The sequence below is a fragment of the Narcine bancroftii genome, chromosome 14 (assembly GCF_036971445.1).
Source record: "Narcine bancroftii isolate sNarBan1 chromosome 14, sNarBan1.hap1, whole genome shotgun sequence".
Taxonomy (NCBI): domain Eukaryota; kingdom Metazoa; phylum Chordata; class Chondrichthyes; order Torpediniformes; family Narcinidae; genus Narcine; species Narcine bancroftii.
The window spans coordinates 69206023-69226753 of NC_091482.1; the positions used below are offsets into that span (position 1 = coordinate 69206023).

Consider the following 20731-nt stretch of genomic DNA (forward strand, 5'->3'; position numbering starts at 1 on the left):
GTTGTGATTTGTCATATTAGTGTTGTGTCTGGCTGCAAAACAAAGGGTTTTGACATTTCAAAAATATGAAAAAGTGCTGTGTAAATGCGCATTATTCTTTACTGCTTTACTTTGTGTTGCTGATCGCTGGACTGTGCAGTTCACCAAATCTGCTTAAAACAAGGTCTTTATTTGTCAAAATGATGGCATCAGGGTAATAAAATGGGTTTTATCACATGGAGAATTCAGGAGCACCTTTATTTGCTTTTAGCGGAGTTTTACAGTGGTACTCAAGGAGCAGGCAGACATTCATTATGCTTTGAAAGGAATGAAAAATTCAAGCATCTGTTTGAAAAGAAATGCTTGAAGAATTGAAAAGCTATTTGCATGCTTGAAGAATATGCTTGAGTGGTGAATCTGTATTTTAAAATGATTGCAGCTTATTTACATGAAGCTAAAAAAACCTTTATTGCTTTTGATCCCAAAATACATGAAAGGCAACTGTGTGCTTGAAGTCTGTGAGCAGACTGCAGTTACAAGTGGCTGATAGGTAGCTCCAACCTTCGAGGCACACAGGGCTCTAGGTATCTTCAATAGGACAAAACCTGAAACAATGCCATAAATAGGAAAACAGACCATGAGACTCTTTGTTTACCTTCACACGTATGTTAATGCAGCTCTGGTTCAGTAGTTTGAGCCCTCTTTGTTGTAGTCTGGGGTATCAGCCTGGGGTAGTACTGTGGAAATTTTACAGAAGATATAAAATGATAGGCAAGCAAACACTCATGAAACAAAACATTTCCCCCTCCTTTCTAAACGTAAGTTCTTGCACATATGTACGTATGAGCAGCCTCCCTCCTTCCCATTACTACTCTGCTTCAGACTTGTAATGCACCCTGGAACCCTGAGATATGGGAGCAGAATTAGGCTGTTCAACCCACTGAATCTGCTCCAGCACTCATGGCTGATGAATTTTTTCTTTCAACTTCATTATCCTTCCTTCTCCCTGTAAGAGCCTATCAACTTCTGATTTAAATCTACCCCATGACATGGTCTGTGACAATGAATTCCACAGATTTACCATCTCTGATTGAAGAAATTTCTCCTAATCTCTGCTCCAAAGGGACATCCTTTAATTCTGAGGTCCAAGTTCCTCCCACTGATGGAAACATTTTTTCCATGTCCACAGTATCCCAGCTTTATAATATTGGGAAGTTTCAAGGAGATCCCTTTTCACTCTAAACACTAACGAGTATAGGCCCAGAGACATCAAACAGTCTCTCATCCCTGGAATTTATCTCACAAACCTCCACTGTACCATCTCCAACACCAGCCCAAAGCTGCTCACAATATGTCAAATATGCTCCGACCAAAAAGCCTCACCATGACATCTGTGTTTTTATGTTCTAGTCCTCTTGAAATGAATGCTAATGTCTCTTTTGCCTTCCTTATGATCGACTCAACCTGCAAGTTGAACTTTGGGCTAGGACAGAAGTGTGTGTGTCTTCATGTTTGTTTATATTATGTGTTATTCATATTTCAGGATATGAGCTTCAATGATTTAAAAAAATGGTTTTGAGGAAATCTTGGCCAGAGGGATCAAGAAGATATTTTACATTGCACTTCCAGCCCCATGAACGCTTATGGCACAAAATAATAAGGTGTTGGAGGTAATGCATGGAGGACTGGCGTACAGGCAGGAAGCAGCATGTAGGGGTAGAGGTTTATCTACAGCCAGGTAACCTGGAACCAGTTGAGTATCACAGGGATCGGATTTGGGAGCATAATTATTCATTATTCTAGGAAAGAAGTGTAGATGGAAGGAACACCATCTACTAATTTTCTGGCAATACCACGGAATAAAGAAAGGTAATGAGTCAGTATACAGGAGGGAGATTGAAAACTTCCTACGGGCAGTGAGCAGTCAACGGAACAGCTGACACTAACCATTCAAGACTTTCATTTGTACAAAACAATATTTATTTATTTACTTTTATAGATATAATTCTTGTCCTGCAGATGTGTTATTTGTCTGTATGTGAGCTATGTCTGGTTGTGTGTCTGCATGCTTTTGCACAAAGGACTGTAGAATGCTGTTTCATTGGGTTGTACTTGTAAACTTGACTTGGCTGAATGGGTGCACCAACAACAACCTGGCACTCATTGTCACCAAACTAAGAAGCTGATTGTTGTCTTCAGGAAAGGAAGACCAGAGGTGTATCATCCAGTGATCATTGGGGGATCAGGGTAAACAAATTTAAGTTCTTGGGAGTCACTATCTTTCCTGGACCCAACACAAATTGCTTCGTGAAGAAAGCACATCAGTCCCTCTACATCCTCAGGAGTTTGCAGAGGTTTGGTCTCATACTAGAAATCCTGGCAAATTTCTTCTGATCGGCTGCATCATGATCTGCTAGGAGAACACCGATACCTGACTTTAAAGCCTTCCAAAAGGTTGTGGACACAGCCCAAGACATCAGAGGTAAAACCCTCCACACTATCAAGATCATCTACAGGGAACCCTGCCGTCAGGGAGCAGCAGCAATCATCAAGGATCCACACCACCCAGTACATGCTCTGCTCTCGCTGCTGCCGTCAAGAAAGAGGTGTAGGTGCCACAAGACTTGCACCACCAGGTTCAGGAACAGCTGCTCCCCCTCCGCCATCAAGCTCCATTAAAGATCATTTAAGAACTCTTACTTGTGCACTTGATTGATTTAAAAAAAAATTCTCATTGTGTTGCACAATCAGTTTGTTTATATTCGTTATCTGTTTACTGTTCTTTATTTGTTTACATGTTTATGCTGTGTACAGTTTTTTGGCACTACCAATTGTGGTAATTCCACTGTGCCCACAGAAAAAAAGAATCTCAGGGTTGTATGTGATAATGATATATGTATTTGAATCTGAACATTTCATAGCCAAGTTTGCAAGTAGCACAAAAATAGGTTGGATATCAAATTGTGAGGAGGACACAAAGAGTATTGGGGATTCTTATTTGATACTCAAGTGAATAGACAAAAACATAAGTGAATGGAATATACAGGACAATATGAAATTCATTTTTGTAGAACAAAATTTTGGTTAAATCGAGGAAAATTGCAGCAAAGTACAAAGCAGATAATAAAGAATACACGAAGGGTGTACAATCTGATTACCAAGAACATAGAGAACATACTCAAGAATGAAATCAGGACAGCAAAAAGAAGACACGAGGTTGCTCTGGCAGATAATGTGAAGGTAAACCCAAAGGGTTGCCGTAACTAAATTAAGAGTAAAAGGATAGTAAGGGATAAAAATTGGTCCCCTAGAGGATCAGATGGTCAACTATGCGTAGAGCCTCACGCAATGGAGGAGATCTTAAACATCTTTTTTTGCATCAGTATTTACTCAGGAAACTGGCACAAGGAAGGAAGGGAAACAAACAGAAGGGTCATGGAACAGATGGAGATTAAGGAGAAAGAGTTGATTGCTGTCTTATAGCGTATAGAGGTAGATAAATCACCCAGGCTAGATATGATATTTCCTCGCACCTTAAGGGAGACTAGTATAGAAATTTCAGCGGCCTTGGCTGATATATTCAAAATGGCCTTAGTCATGGGTGAGATGCCAGAGGATTGGAGGGTAGCTCATGTTGCCCCATTGGTTAAAAAAAGGCTTAAAAAATAAACCAGGTAATTATAAGCCGGTGACCCTGATGTCAGTAGTAGGTAAATTATTGGAGGGTGTTCTGAGAGATTGGATAATCAGGTATTTGGACAGCCACGTGCTGATTAAGGGTAGTCAGCATGGCTTTGTGTGTGGTAGGTCATGTTTAATTAATCTTGTAGAATTTTTCAAGGAAGTTACCAAGAAGATAGATGAAGGAAAGGCTGTGGATATTGTCTACATGAACTTTCGTAAGGTCTTTGACAAGGTCTCACATGGGAGGTTAGTTCAGAAGGTTATGACACGAGGTATTCATGGAGAGATTACAAACTGGATTCGAAGTTGGCTGTGTGGAAGAAAACCGTGGTAGGATGGTTGCTTCTTCGACTGGAGGCCTGTGACTAATGGTGTGCCTCAGGGATCTGTGTTGGGACCATTGTTGTTTGTTATATATATCAATGATCTGAACGATAATGTGATAAATAGGATCAGCAAGTTTTCTGATGACACAAAATGGAGATGGAGATGGAGTTTAATCCAGACAAGTGATGCATTTTGGAAGGGCAAACCAAGGTAGGACATACACAGTAAATAATAGGGCATTTAAGAGTGCGGAGGAGCAGAGAGATCTGGGAGCACAGGTACAATGTTCCCTGAAGGTGGTGTTGCAGGTAGACAGGGTTGTAAAGAAAGTTTTTGGCATCTTAGCCTTTATAAATTAAAGTATTGAGTATAGGAGTTGGGATGTCATGTTGAAGTTGTTTAAGACATTGGTGATGACAAATTTGGAATATTGAGTGCAGTTCTGGGAGCCTAACTACAGGAAGGATATCAATAAGATCGAAAGTGCAGAGAAGATTTACTAGGATGTTGCTGGGTCTTCAGGAGTTGAGTTACAGGGAAAGATTAAACAGGTTAGGACTTTATTCCTCGGAGCATAGAAGAATGAGGGGAGATTTGATAGAGGATTACAAGATTATGAGAGTCAATAGACAGAATGGATGTGAATAGACTTTTTCCACTAAGGTTGGTGGAGATAAATATAAGAGGTCATAGTTTTAAGCTGAAAATGGAGAGGTTTAGGGGGAACATTAGCAGAATATTCTTCACTAAGACAGTGGTGGGAGTGTGGAATGAGCTGCCATCTGATGTGGTGAACGTAGGCTCGATCTTGTGTTTTAAGAATAAGTTGGATAGATACATGGATGGGAGAGGTCTGGAAGGTTATGGAATGGGAGTAGGTCAGTGGGACTAGAGAAATGATGGTCAGCATGCACTAGAAGTGTTGAATGGCCTATTTTTTCTGTGATGTAGCATTCTATGGTTCTACAGTACAGTATAGGCGCTTCAATCCTCAATGTTGTACCAAGCCATATATTCCTGCCAAAAAACTAAACCCTCATGCATATCACACCTGCTCTATCATCCATCATTGATTGGGGCACTCAACAATGGTTTTGCCCTGAACGCTGTGGGAGAAACTGGAGAATGTGCGATCTGTCCTTTCATGTCTGAGACCAGAATTTAAATTCATTCACTACAGATGTATGGATTTCCTGTCAGTTGTGGTAAATGAAGTGAATTTTATGTAGTCTCAGGCCTGTTCTGGATGTGTCTCCAACATAAAGGACCCAAGATGGCCAGCCACACAAGTTCTTCGGTCACATTTCTTTTGATATTTGAAATTGTTAGGAATATAGTAAAATAACTCTCAATTCTAATTGTTGGATTGTGATGACCAACAACTGAATTTAGTTTGAGACCATCTGATAATATTAACTTTCTTCTTAAAATATTTTTATCGAGTTTAACAAAAGCCCTTTACACATATATATTAAGATAACATAAATTAATTCATAAACATATATATGTCACAAATCAACTGTGAACTAGAAGCAGAACCATAATTATTACATTAACTTATTCAGGACATCAAATTCTATAATTATAGTAATTAAACAAATCATAACTTGTATTGTCCAAATTCAATACTGAACACATATTATACAAATACTACACACAAAATTCTCTTACATATTTCTCTGATGTGATCAAGTTGTTCTGTGATGTGATCCATAATCTGTAGTTAAATTCCCTTTACTTACTGTTTTCATAATAAAAAGGAAAAATAAGTATTAAGGGTACTGTTGAATGAGCTTCATTGAATGTGTTCATGAAATCGGTATGGGGACAGGAAAAGTCTTTGGCCCATCCAGACTGTGGTGGCTTTTTACAGACTAATCTGGGCACTTTCTTTCTGTGCTCCTCCCTCTAAACACTTTATCATACAATTCTATTTGAAAGATATAATTGAATCTGACCCCAATGCACATTGATGCAGTATATTCCCATTCATAACTATATTAAAACAAGATTTTCCTCACATTATCCCATGATATTTTGTCAATCATGTTTAAAGTGGGTCCTGAGGAAGAAGACATCAGACCCACGATTCTTCATGTTGGAATCTTGTGGGAGCTGTATTGTGTTCTAACTAAATTGGACGTAATTCATGTTGCGATAAGAGTTCCAGATTGTTGAATAAAACAATTCCTAAACTCTAAAAGTCACCCCTGAAAAACATTAACCATTTTTTTTTGTTGCTGTGATTATGACTTTGCAGGTTTGCCCACCCACACTGAGATCTGATGGAATTCAACAGTATTGTTCCCAGCTCTGTTCACTGAGTGAAAACTGGTTTCTGATGCAGATTAACCTGACCATTCGAGCTGAACATTGAGTATTTATTGCAAGTGAAGTTGTCCTACCTCCAGCACACTTGATCAATTCATCCTCCTCAACACATTTGAACAAAAGTACCAAAATCTAAGTAATACAAAATGTACTCTAGAAACGTACATAACACAAAAAAAAACTGTATTAACATGAACATATTAAGGAAACAACTGAAGAGACATGTTATTAGCTTGCACTGGGGAAATAAGGCAGAACCAAATCAGTCATAGCTCCTGCAAACAATTAGTCTTGAGAAATTCTTGATGGAATCTGTGGGTAATTTGGATAAATGTATCAAACAGAGCAATTAGGCCTTCATGGTTTAATGACTTCTCAATACTCACTGGGGTGAGTTCACCTTTGATTGATGATGTAAAGCCACTGCCTGTTATACATCTCTCCTTTAGTATGTCATGGTTGATGTACCACGTGACATTTGAAGTATAGATATATTCATGCAAAAGCAAACATGTAGGGTTGCCAGAGCAAATTAAATAACCCACCATTTATACTTTTGGATACAAGACCATAGATGAGAGATGATGACAGCCATCAATTATGACCATGACTGTGGTGTGCCAAGGGAGTAAAGTAGGTACACTGGTCCTTGTCTTAGTGGAGACACAGGGACAATTCATTTACAATGTCCCCCTACCTATTGCTAATATCTCCACTCCATGATGTTTAGCTATAATACCTGGTTCAATAGTACATTTCTCAGCCATGTGGTACATCTCTTAACTCGCCAGTGGCTATACTTCGTGAGGTGTTTGGGGAGATTCAGTATGTCACTGAAGACACTCGAAAACTTCTACAAGTGTAACGTGGAGGGTATTCTGGCTGGTTGCATCACTGCCTGGTACGGAGGCGGCAACTAGGCCTGCGACATCACAGGCATCAGACTTCACTCCATTGAGGACATCTATATAACGCAGCCTCTATCCTCAAAGACCCTCACCACCCAGGCCATGCACTCTTCACTCTGCTACCATCAGAAAAAATGGTACAGGAGCCTAAAGACAAGCACTCAGTGGCACAAGGACAGCTTCTTCCCCTCCACCATCAGATTCCTGAATAATCAATGAACCAGAGACACTGCCTCACTGACTTTTCATGCACTATTTTCAATTTTTTACAGATGGTTCATATAAATGTTTCCACTGTGATGCTGCCTCAAAACAACAAATTTCATGTACATGACAATAAGTTCTGATTCTTGCCTCATCAATGTCTTATGCTGATCTCATTAATGTGTCATGTCTCTCTAAGAGTTTGTAGCAGGGGTGGGCCACCTTTTTTAAAAACTCTGCGCAATTGCTCAGAAAAAGGAGGTGGAGGGCACTCCTTCTGTCTGATAGGCTACAGGTCACCCTTGGACAAGTTGTTGGACCTGTTTAGCCTCCCAATCAGGGCCATGTGAAGCCGTGGATTGCAGGTGGTGCATGATTTTTATAAGCAGATCCTACAAATTGGAAACTGTGGTTGTAAAACTAAAAACACTGGTCAGATGAATCTGTTGATCAATGGCCAGGATTACCAGTCCAGTACGGACAGTCAACTGAAGGTGACGGGAAACCACTTCAGTATTTCTCCCTTGTACAATCATTAACTCCACATTGACTACGGTCTCAGTTCAAAGATGGAGCCTTCACCGAAGGAGAACAGAGTAGGTAACAACTACAATTTGGAGGGTTAGAGATCGTGACGGATGGAGAGACAGGATCACCCATGCCGAACGGTAAGGGCCCTTAAGGTGGGATATGAGTGGAAAGAAAAAAATTGAAAACCACTGTTTTAATCGTACCTAATTGACTCACTTTATAACTCCAAAGAAAATGGGCCAATGACAATTTTTCTCAAACAAAATATTTCAGAAACAATTGGGTCTGGAGCAGTGATTCTCAACCTTCCCTTCCCACTCACATTCCACCTTAAGCAAGCCTTTACTAATCATAGAGCACCGATGGCCTAGGGAATACTTAAGGTGGAATATGAGTTTTATAAACCCCTGGTTTATAGGAATCCTTGTCTCTCCCTTGTACATTTGGTCAACCCACACCAAGACTTTGTGGTCATGTAACATTTGTCTCTGTTCCTATATCAAACAACCAGATCTGTATACACATGCTGCATGTGCTGAGGGAACAAACATCGCCATGTCCATTAGGCTGAATAATTATATACCCAAGCAAGTTAAGTTTTGTGGAATTCAAAAATCAGTAGCACGTTGCAGATAGTGGAGGGGACAGAACGACTATAGTTTCTGATATTTGCTTATCATGACATGGAGGTGTTGGGCCCAGTAAGCGCAGGTTTCTACCGTCATCGCCATCCCAGCAGTAAATGATCCCTCTTATTTTCCTGTAGCTCTGCCACATATCCTCTCTCACGCCTCTTCCATTTGACTCTCTTGCCATTGATGGCAATTTACCAGCATGTCCCTGGATGGAGGAGGAAAGAAAAGCACTGAAGGGAAACCCAAGGGATCACAAGGAGAACATGAAAACTCAGGGCAGACAACACCTGAGGGCAGACAACACCTGAGGTCAGGATTGAATCCAGGTCGGCGGAACTGAGAGCGAACAGCACCATTATAGCATTTCTCTGTGATCTCCTTTGAATCATTCTGAACAATGCCCAGAATCAAAATGAGCATCCCCCATCCAGGAGCAAACAAACTAATGGGACAGAATTAAGGATCTGGAATCGGCACCTTCGGGAGAGGAATATGTGGATCCAATAGAGCAGAGAACAAAAGAACAACCTGGGCGAATATTCTGGGTTTGTGTAGTTTGTGCATTCAGAAAGGTCATCTGGGAAAGGATGAAAGTGATTGTATTAGTGAGATCATCTCTCTTTAGACTCCAGAGCTTGCATCAGCAGTAATTTATTACTGTTCAATCTTCAAAAAGGGAAAATGCATATTCTTTCTCTATTTAAGCTCAATACAGCTCATAATTCATTAAAGCTTTGGTTAAACATTCACAAAATACACAGGATTAAAGTAAATACATAATTATTGCACAGTCAGGTCCCTGACTGTCACAGGACTTTATTTAAACAGGAGGCTTCAGATAATCTGCAGACACAAATGGAAATTAATTTCTATCATGTCAAGGTGATTTTTACCAATGATCCGGTCTGGACATTGTCACAACACTGGTGCTGGATTAGCCAAAGTGAACAGAGGGGCAATGAGATGAATGAGGGGGTGGATATTTCACCCATCACACTAGTGATAAGATTAAGGGTGTCTCTTTCAAGATTCAAAGTTCAAGATTCTTTTATTGCCATGAAATAAAACAAAAAATGTTTTAGTATACAAAATTTCCCTGAGTCTACCGTAAGGCAGTGTTTTGTTGAGAAAGTATCAGGTTCGATGAGTTCAAAGAAAGATGAGTCTGGACATGAGGGTTTGCAATCAAATGTAACTTTATTAACACAACAATAAATAAAAGAGACAATTTATAAGGGAGTGAGGGAAAAATCATAACGGGAAACAAACAGGGAAGAATGTTAAACAGTACACAATTATTAATTCACAACAGGTGATGCAGACATTTGCACACTATAAGCAGGGGCTAGACACATCTTCCCAGACCCCTGAATAAAAGGAGGGTATACACACGCTCTCGGACCCTGATTAGTTGAGAGGTAGATCTGGTCCCACTGCACCCACAGGGGGATACACATGCTCTTGGACCCTGATCAGTTGCAAGGTGAATCTGGTCCCACTAGTCCCCATAGAGGGATACACACGCTCTCGGGCCCTGATTAGCTGAGAGGTAGATCTGGTCCCACTGCACCCACAGGGGGATACACATGCTCTTGGACCCTGATCAGTTGCAAGGTGAATCTGGTCCCACTAGTCCCCATAGAGGGATACACACGCTCTTGGGCCCTGATTAGCTGAGAGCAGAGGCTCACTGCCAGAATTGATCTATAGCAATCCGAGCTATAGCAATACCACGCTCAGCTTCACTGCAGAGTGCACCTTACCCGCAACCCTTCCAAGCGACAAAGTCTGCAGTAGTGACCCGGCAGGGAATGGTGTTCAGTGCTGTCACCATAAGGCAGAGAGAGTCCTCTGTACTGATGTTAAATACAGGGTTCTAGCCAATAAGGGCACTAGGTGATTTAAACCAGCCAATGGCAAGGTGTGCACTGACCAGTGGTTTGAGCCCAGTCTTACCTGACTCTCCACCTGCAATTCGTAACTTTGTCTATAACTTTGTACTTATACCACGAACCGACAGGTGATATGATTTCTGAAGGAGTTTCACGAATGAGTTTCAGACAGGGAGGCCACATGACCACCAGCAATAGGCAGGGAGGCTACATCTCCTCCACACTCAACAAGCAGAAAAAGATTCACTATCAGCAAAAATTGCCCGATGCTCCTTACTGTCAGAGAAAGAGAAGCAAAAGAGAGTCCCCCCAGAGTCACTGAGTGTCTGTGGATTCACCTCCAGTGCTCCCGGAGCCTCCGCAGCTACACAGCCTTAGTCCAACCATCAGCAATCCGAGCTCCTGATCCAAATTCTCCGTCATGATCAGGAAGCCTGCCTCATCTTCGGCAACTTCGCACATCTTGTTTCCAATACCTGGTATCCCTTTCAGCCGGTCTCCTAGCTGGAGTGATGATAGACATTTTCAATCTCTCATTGCTGCAATCAGAAGTTCCCACCTACTGCAAAAGGACATCAATCATACAGGGTCCCAGGAGGAGCAGAGTGAGCTGCCTCAATGACTATCATCCACTGTGATGAACTGCTTCGAGAGGTTGGTTATGGCTAGAATTAACTAATACCTAAGTGAGGACCTACCGCCACAATCGTTCCACAGCAGATGAGGATCTAGACAACAGCAACACATAGAAGCTTTTCATCAACCACAGCTTAGCTTTCAACACCATCACCCCTCATTGCTGGTCAGTAAGCTTCAAAATCTTGCCCTCTGTAACTCCTCTACAATTGGACCCTTGACTTCCCCAATGGAAGACCACGGTTGGTGTGGACCAGTAACAACATCTCCTCCTCACTAACAATCATCACAGGTTGATGTGAGTCCCATGACTGCAATTGCCAGCAGCCCATAGCCTGCACGGATTCTTTGCCTTCAGCCGCAGAAACCCTCAATGGTCCACCATTGTGGTCACTGCTCCATAGGGTCATCTCCTCTGCTCTCCTTCTCAAATGACGGGGTTGTCTCCCTGTTTTCTGGTGCCCCGTGCCAGTCCTCTACAGCCGAACATCGGCACTGCCATTTGTGGCCTTGACCCCGCAGTTACAGGATTTAAATGTAAATGACCATTGGCTCCTTTATCAGGCCATTATAGCCTGTCCAGAGCCAACAGCAGTCGGTCGGGGCTGCTGGGCTCCACGGGGGGAGCACTGTGTCTGCTCCCCGGTCTCCGCAACCGCGAACCAGTGGCAGCGCTGTTGTTTCTGCATCTGAAGGAGCATTTAGCCCAAACCAACCTCAACATTTTCAAATGTAAACTCTGCTTCAGTGGGAAGTTATTGTTTCAGGTCACACTCAGGACATTTCACAAACCTAACTCACTGAAGAATTAGTACAAAATATTCACTGATGGCATTCTATACCTTTCTCGCCTCTGGGTACAAAGTAGAAGGAAAATTAAATGTAATATAATTTCAAGTAGAATGGGATAACATTTGAGAAAAAGAACATTATTTTAATAAAGGACAGGGATGTAAGATAAAAGTCAATGGAATCAGTTGAAGGTGTACTGAGGCAGGTGAAAAGGTCTCCTGCAGTGCGCAATTTCCATTGCACATACACAAGTTGTGTTTTGGGACTTGAATTTACACTTGAATCAGAAAGGCAGTTTTACTCTTTGACCATGCTGTGCACAGAGTAAAAATGCTTATTATAAGGCAGCACCGACATAACTGCAATAAACCTGTTATATTTTCTCTTCTCAGTCAGAAATCAGAAATTTGATCAAATAATCTGACACTCTGCTACAATAGTAAGAAAGTGCAGTACTGTGAGAGGCACCATCTCTTCCATGAGATTTAAATAAACGTTCCGTCAGCCCTCTCTGATCTCTCAGTTTGATGATGTTACTCAAGAACAGCAGGAGAAGTTGTCCTATTGCATTGGCTAATTATCTTTCATTAGCTTCATCAATAGGTAGTGACTATCTCATTTTTACCCCATTAGAACATTTTTCAAGAGGGTGAACCCTCACGAGGCATCAAGCCCTACAGTGTACCTGGCAGGGTACTGAGAATTTGTGCCAACCAACTGGCTGGAGTGTTCATGGACATTTTCAATCTCTCACTGCTGCAGTCAGAGGTTCCCACCTGCTTCAAAAGGGCATCAATCATCCCGGTCCCCAAGAAGAGTAGCGTGAGCTGCCTCAATGACCATCACCCAGAAGCACTAACGTCTACTGTGATAAAATGGTTTGAGAGGTTAGTCATGCCCAGAATTAACTCGTACCTACCTACCACCACAATTGTTCCACAGCAGATGCAATCTCACTGACCTTTCACAGGCCTGAGGATCTAGACAACAGCAACACGTACATCAGACTGCTTTTCATCAATTACCGCTCAGCGTTCAATACCATCACCCCTCAGTGTTGCTCACCAAGCTTCAAAATCTCACTCTCTGCACCTTCCTCTGCAACTGGATCCTTGAGTTCCCCGTTGAAAGACCATGGTCAGTGTGGACCAGTAACAATATCTCTTTCTCTGAATGCACTAAACAGCACCCTTCAAGTAAGTGGAGCAGCAACCTCTATGGATGGTCCTTACAACCTCACTATGGACTTTGACTTTGTCATTTGGAAGAGATTGTGGAAAATCCTCTTCAAATCAGGCTGTCCACAGATATTCACCTTTACTTTACACATGTTTCATGATGACATGATCTGAACCTCTAGATCTGCAACAGAGCCAATCTCAGGGCACACTGAGGCAAGACCCAAACAGCTTTTTTCAGTCTTCTTTGCCACAAACTGGACCAGAACTAATCATATGGCACAGAACAAGACCAGCTGGCATCCAGCAGAGCAAACCATCAACTCCAATTCCCTTTACTCCTTTGCATTTGTCCCTGCAACATGACACATTAAATCTAAAGGATTAATGGAGAACTAATCAACCACATTTCCTCCACTTCAGAACCAAAGTTCTTGCCCTCAGTAATGAAACTGCAGAAGGCAGAGAGTGTTGACATTTGCAGGCCCGAGGGGGAGGGTGGGGAGGGGGGGGAGAATAGCTTCAAGACAGTGGAGCATACGAAATGCTGAGCCTTGCACTCAACTTCCACTGAAACAAAGGTTCTTTACCAGCCTGCTCTAGCTCTATACCGCCTTCTGATGTGAGGTCCACAGAAATACCCCACATAACATGCACCACTTTCCAAACCATGAAGCCACCTTGGAAATATGCTGGCTTGTCTGCACCAGCCACATCCTGAAGAAGAATAACAGTTAAACAAAGGAGAAACACAAAAAAGTGAGCAAGCAATGAGCTGCTGGAGAAACTCAGCAGGGATAAGCAGCAGCCTTGAGTAGAAATGTTTCTGATCAGGATCATTTATTACGTCTCAACAAAGGGTCCCAATAAAAAACATACATAAACCACTTCTACCCAAGGAAATCCTCCAGCTGTTACTGTTTGCAATTGAACAAGGGTCTTTTTAAATACACATACTTGTTTTCGTTGACCTGAACAAAAACTGGGAGTTCATATTTTGATGATCATCAAGCTAATGAGATATGGTAACCCAGCCCATGAGTCCATGGTGCCCACAACTGCCGTATGTTTTGAAGAATGGGAGGAAACTGGAGCACCCAGGGGAACCCACGCAGACGCTGGAAGAACATGCAAATGCTTTACAGATAGTGCCTGATTTGAACCCTGCTCACTGATGCTATGATAACCATCCCGCCTTCATCTCACACCAAAGTATAGGTCATAGTTCCTACTCTCCTTCAATGTGCTGGTGTCTTGAACGTTAGACTCATTCCTCAGAAGGTGTAAACTGACACTTCTACTTCACTGTCAAGGGCTTGTAACAAAAGCCGTCTGGGCCCCATTCTCAATTATTTCTTGTCGATCTGTTGTCAATTTGCTTGAGCATCTCACTGGCCCAAGTGTCAGCTCTCGTTACAGGGACACAGGTGACAAAGAGAAGGATCTGAATGATCAGTCTCTCAAGACTTCACCACTATGTAACAAGAAGACATTGTTTCTTTGGAAAAAAAACCCCCACTGCTTGTGGGTGTACAGAATACAATCTTACAATCACTGCCATCTGGCAACAAGAAAATTGTCTTTGTGAACTGTTGGTGCAGAAAATGCTTGCCTGCAAGTCTGAAAAGGGTAGGGCATGGAGATCATTGACTTTTAACAGGCACACTCTTACCTGAGAGGTTTCTGTTCAGAGCAGTTTATCAACAGGTTTGTTCATTGAGCAGTACTGACTAAGAAGAATTTCTAATACAGACTATCAGGAGGAGTGAATGAAGTTAACTTCATCTTGAATACCTACAGCTTTGTGTGGAATTCTTTTTCTTCATCTTTTTGTTCTATTGAACACATATAACCATCTTTTCTAACTGGGTTCTCCAACACTAACAGTTCACATACAGATACTGCCTCTCCTCAACCTATTTTAAAACAACTTAGGATGAGGTTATCTCTAACGAATCTATACTACCTGTCCAGAATTCAAAAATGTAATTCTGAAGAAAGCTATTTCTTTTAACATAGAGATCTGACAAATACAGTGAAAACAGGGATATTGGGCGGCATGGTTGGCGGAGCAGTTCGTGCCGGCAATTGGGACTAGACCTGGGTTTGAATCCCGCGCTGGCTGTGAAGAATTTGTACATTCTCCCCGTGTCGGCGTGGGTTTTCTACGGGGGCTTTGGTTTCCTCCCACCGTTCGAAAATAAACATATCGGGGTGTAAATTAGGTGGCATGGACTCATCGAGCCGAATTGGCCTGTTACCGTGCTGTATGCCTAAATTTTTAAAAAATATATAAATAACATGTAAAAGGGAGAGAGAGAGATTATTGTCACTGTCAGAAATACTAATAGTGGGAGTCTATGCAGTTGGATGTTAAACTGTCTTCACATTGTTGGAGATTAAACTGCATGAGTATTCAAATATATGAGGACTGAATAGCTCAACATCAACATTTCTAAAGCCACAATACTTAATATCACATATGTGTGAAAGATTGAAAGCACTAAATCTATAAGGAATGTTTAGTGTGTGCTACTCCGTACAACCATTGAGTTCGCAACCATATAGTATCCACAGTGAGCCAGTGAGTGTGTGTGCAGGATGCCAGTTTGTTTGCTGTGTATCTGCGCGTGAGCTGTGCTTTCCCATGTGATATGAAGTCTCAATTATTTCTGAGTAAATCACAAGGTCACATTATAATTTGCTTTGACTGTCAGCTGTCTCCGTTTCAAGTGCATGTAGCTGCATATTTCTTAAACGCTCTTGCAAATTAACATATTTCCTTTTCTCTATCTCTTGCTACGTTAAGATTCGGTCATAGAAATTTTAGAAAGAATAGAATGTTTTTGCCCCATGCACACCAATTTGTGGATCACATTACCCAATTGTGTGGGTGATGAGAGTCTATTTTCAGTGTGAATTCACTGCGTACAGAGGCACTCCAATGACATTTGGCGCACGTTGGGTGTCATAAGTTTAAATGCTGATGGCTGGCCTAGGTCATCTAGGCATGGATGTTGAGGCTGCAGGGGAGGGGTGCTGGCTGATTGGATGTCTGTCAATGTAGGTAGCTTTGAACATATCTCATAACCGACCACCAACAAGCCTGAAATGTCAGTTATGTATTTTTATCTTTGTTAGATAAAGGGAAATGTTTGATCTGCTGAGTTTCTCCAGCTTTGTGTCTTTACTTCCACCAAGGAGTCTGCAGATTTTTGTATTTTACCACCAACAAGCCCACCTTTCCCATCAACAAATGCTTTGAAGGAAATTCTCCAAGTCATTTGCAACTATCTGATCTTACCCTCCAGGTCATGTTTCTACTCCAAATGAAAGAATTACCTTATCTTGCTCAGCCTTTGACCCATGCTCTGACCCTGGATCTGTGACCTTCCTGAGTTCCTCTGCGACCTTTTCAAGGAGGTGATGGAAATGCCACTAAGCTAAATTGATTTCACCAGAGAATAAACGAACATCTTTGCAGGAACTCAAGAAAAGTAATCACGCCTTTTCCCACTAACCATGACCATCTTAATATACATTTTTGAGCAACATTTTAGCTCTGGACTCGAACTGGATCCAGTTTCTTTGTTCACTCAGTGTGGGCATTCATTGCTCACCTTTCTATTTTGAATCATACACATTCTGGGTGAATCGTGAACAGTGGTGGAAGCGTGAGACTCTACTCTAGCCCTCATTTATCCAGAGATGCTGTGAATGACCATGATGATTAGGAATGCAAACCAGCCCAACCTCCATGTGCTTCCACTGATGAAGTTTCCAATATTTTTCTATGACTGAGCAGGCGGATGGAGTGAAGCCTTGGACAATTTCTTTCTCTGCCCAGATCTTTCAGGTCCATCTTATTTTGCGAGCAATGCACTTTGGCTTTGAAGGACTATAATGTTGAACAGAAGCAACATTGGAATTAAACATCTCATTTCTTTCTTCAGAGAATAAGCCCACCTGTTGCAATTAGGGGTTTTAATGATTCATTTTAATGCTTAAAATACTGATGCCCTTCTCCCAGAGACCCTTGTCTCTTATCCATTTAAGTTTTCTTTGTTCATAGAACTGAGTGAATCCAGAAATAACAATGAAACTAGCTGAAGAACACAGAGTCTCCAGAGACTGGCGTCAATTGCAATGAACAATTGGCTCAAAATATTGATTACCCTTTATTTCCTGTGGGTGCTGCATGACCTGCTTAGTTTCTCCAGCACATTTGTGTACTACAGTAAGCAGTGTATTAGGAACAGTCAGCGCAACACTGTTACAGCACCAGCCACCCGGGGGTTTGAATCATCTGTAAGGAGTTTTTACGTTCTCCCTGTATCTGCATGGGTTTCCTCCAGGTGTGCCAGTTTCCTCCCAACTTAAAATGTGTATGGGGATTGTAGGTTAATTGGGTGTAATTTGGCAACATAGGCTTGTACGCCAGTAGGTTCCGTTACTGTGCTGTACATCTAAATATATATAAAAAAAGAATTATCAGTATCCCACATCCTGCATTCACTTAATTGAGGTAAATAAAGAATTAATTCATTTCCAGATCAAAATAATAAAGCATTAATTTAGAATTAATGACACAATTGTAAAGAATTAATGTCTTGATTAGGATATGATCATCTACAGTGTTGTCTGCAATAGTTCATTTATCTTTCAGTATCTACTCTCAGAGAAGTGGTAATAAATGTCACTTTTTTGGATAAACTATAACAGCCTCCTCTCTTCTATGCCAACGACCTACTTTGTCAACGTCCACCCCCTTCAGCATGTAATACTCAGCCCTCTGCAGCAGCGCAGTCGTCTGACCCATGAAGAGGTATTGAACACAATAACGGTTAGAGCTCTCTGCTACTAAAAATGACAGAAGCACACGTGAAGCTTTCAAAAGGAATTAGGACAGGCACTTTTTTTTTTAAACAGCGGAACAATGTGAGCTACCCTCCAATCGTCCGGTGCCACACCTGTGGCTAAGGACATTCTAAATATTTCAGTCAGAGCCTCTGGAATTTCTACACTATCCTCCCTCAAGGTCCAAGGGAATACCTTGTCCCTGAGGATTTATCCACCCTTAATTGCTTTAAGACAGCAAACACTCTTTAATCTGTATAGGTTCCATGACCTCACTACCTATTTTCCTTACTTTCCACGACTCCGTGCCTGTTTCCTGAGTGAATACTGAGGGGAAAAAAAACATTTAAGATCTCTCCCATCTCTTTTGGCACCATACAAAGCTGACCACTCTAATCTTCAAGGGGACCAATTTTGTCTTAATATACCTGTAGAAATCTTTAGGATTTTCCTTCACAGTATCTGCCAAAGCAACCTCATATCTTCTTTTAGCCTTTAATCTTGACCTGAAGCGAACACCACTTTTTCTCTCCCTTAGAAGAGCTGCTCGTCTCACTGAGTTATTCCAGCAACGGATCTCACTACATTGTCAACTTCTTGTTTCTTCAAAATACGTTGAATTTTCAAATTTAAACATTGAGCTTGTAGTGGGTGAGCCTTTTCTAATATCTAAGCAGTCCAGATGAAGACATTCGACTTGAAACTTCAGGTGTCCATTTCCCTTCCTAAATGTTGCTTGTCCCATTGCGAGTTTAATTTTTGCTCTCATTTGTAGCATCTGCAGTGTCTCCTTTTTTGACTTTAACGCTATGATCCCTGGTCATTGAAGGAAAGATGAACAGGAAGTCAACACACACTAGGCTTTGATTTAGCACTGGTCTTCAGAAGTGGCCAGGATTTGGGGATTTTCACACATGGATGGCCTGAACTTGTCAGCTGAAGCTTCATTTCCCATCTACAGTAAAACTCCTGATATATGGAATTCAAGCAACTAACAGTTTCAAGCAACCGGCAAAAAAAATCACGGAAAATAAATAGGTATTTAAAAAAAAGGGTTTAAAATTGGCACGCCTTGCCATTAGTTCACCAATGAAGCAACACACAGTCTTAAGCAGCCAGAAAATGTATTTTTCCAGTATCTACCAATCCCCATAGGTGCCGGTTACCAGGGGTCTTACTGTATTTGCCATTTCCTGGAGTTCAGAGCTCAACCCTCAAGCTAAGGCATAAGGAGAAAAACTTGGCTGATGCTTGAGCGAGCATGCTGTAGATTGTTGGAGGTGCAATTTTTAATGTGACATTTAATTGAAGAGCATGAGAAGTATTTTTATCCATGGCCCACTTCACTCAGGAGACAGCTTTCCACAGGACATACCTGGTCCTGCTGTACTGATCTGGATCTCAGCATGTTCCAGATTTCATTGTTCATCCAGGGCTTCTGGTTGGGCAAAACCCTGAATGGGACACACTAATCCCCAGCTGTTTTGATCAAGTCTGTGATAGCCTTGGTGTACTCGTTCAGATACTCAGCAGAGTCCTTGAACACCATCAAATCCCCTGACTCGATCAATTTTCAGGTGAAGCAGGTAAGATGAAAGCAATCTCAGGATCTGAGGTCCTAAGGGGTTAAAGAGAACATGGGATGGGCCGTGCTGAATGTATGGGGACTGTGTGAAAGGAAAGGGAGTGTAATAAACATTACACAGTAAGCCAGATGCTGGGAATCCACTGGGATTCCTACAGAGTCAGATAGCAGATTATCGGAGGAAATGAAGAGCAGCTTGAGGGACAGAACAGCTCAACCATGAAGAGAAATGGACAGTCAATGTTTCAGAAAGGTCCCAACCTAGAACAGTGTCTGGTTCATTCCTCTCCATGGATGTTGCCTGACCTTGGAGTCCTGCTGGTTTGCTCAAGATCCCAGCAGTTCTTGCGTTCTTCAGTGAATTCTAAGAGTTTTACTGTATTAAGAGTTGACGAATAATTATTATTTTCATCGTTAACAGCCGGCGCGGTTAGTGTAGTGGATTGCACAATACTGTTACAGCGCCAGCGGCCCGTGTTCGAATCTGACACTGTCTGTAAGGCATTTTCCCTGTGACTGCGGGGGTTTCCTCTGAGTGTTCCAGTTTCCTCCCACACCTCAAAACATACAGGGATTATAGGTTAATTTGGTGCAATTGGGCATCATGAACTCATTTGCCAGAATGGCCTTTATGTCTAAAAAAAAATTGTAAGTAATATGAAAGAAGTCAAATAACTTGAGGAAATGTCTTCTTGTGTATTGCATTATTCTTTAGGCATGATTAGTAACGGAGAGAAGGCAATAGAGAGCAGATATGTGAATCCAGTTTTAAAATTTAAATGAAGCCTTTTACATTTCTCAACATGAGGACGGCTTTACACATTCAGTTTTCCATCTGAGGCACAGGGCAAGCAAAAGGAATCTCGGCAGTGGGCTGAGAGCAAGACAAGGAAGAATTGAACATCACGATTGAATAATAATGGACAATTACGAGAGTATCTTGGAGTGGTTTAGAATTAGTAAAGGGGAATAAATGGAGATCTGCAAAATACCATAAATGCCTGAAGAGAGTAAATAGTGAAAGATTGTTTCCTTTGGTCGGTGGATCAGCAATGAACGGATTGATTCGGGATTATCATGGGAAAGAATGATGAGAGCATTTAGAAGAAATGATTTTACACAGAAGAATTAGAAGAAGATGGATTGCTTTGCCAGAAGTAACTATCAGGGCTTAAACCATATCATAATTTGG

General features: G+C 41.6%; 1 long non-coding RNA gene across 5 annotated transcripts in view; it reads right to left on the minus strand.

Annotated features, from left to right (window-relative positions):
* LOC138749894 (uncharacterized) overlaps positions 1 to 20731 on the minus strand; it is a 245345-nt gene that overhangs the window by 123887 nt on the left and 100727 nt on the right. For all 5 annotated transcript variants that reach the window (XR_011348924.1, XR_011348923.1, XR_011348922.1 and 2 more), the window contains exon 4: positions 635 to 716. This is a non-coding gene — a long non-coding RNA (uncharacterized lncRNA). The remainder of the gene's footprint in view (positions 1 to 634; positions 717 to 20731) is intronic.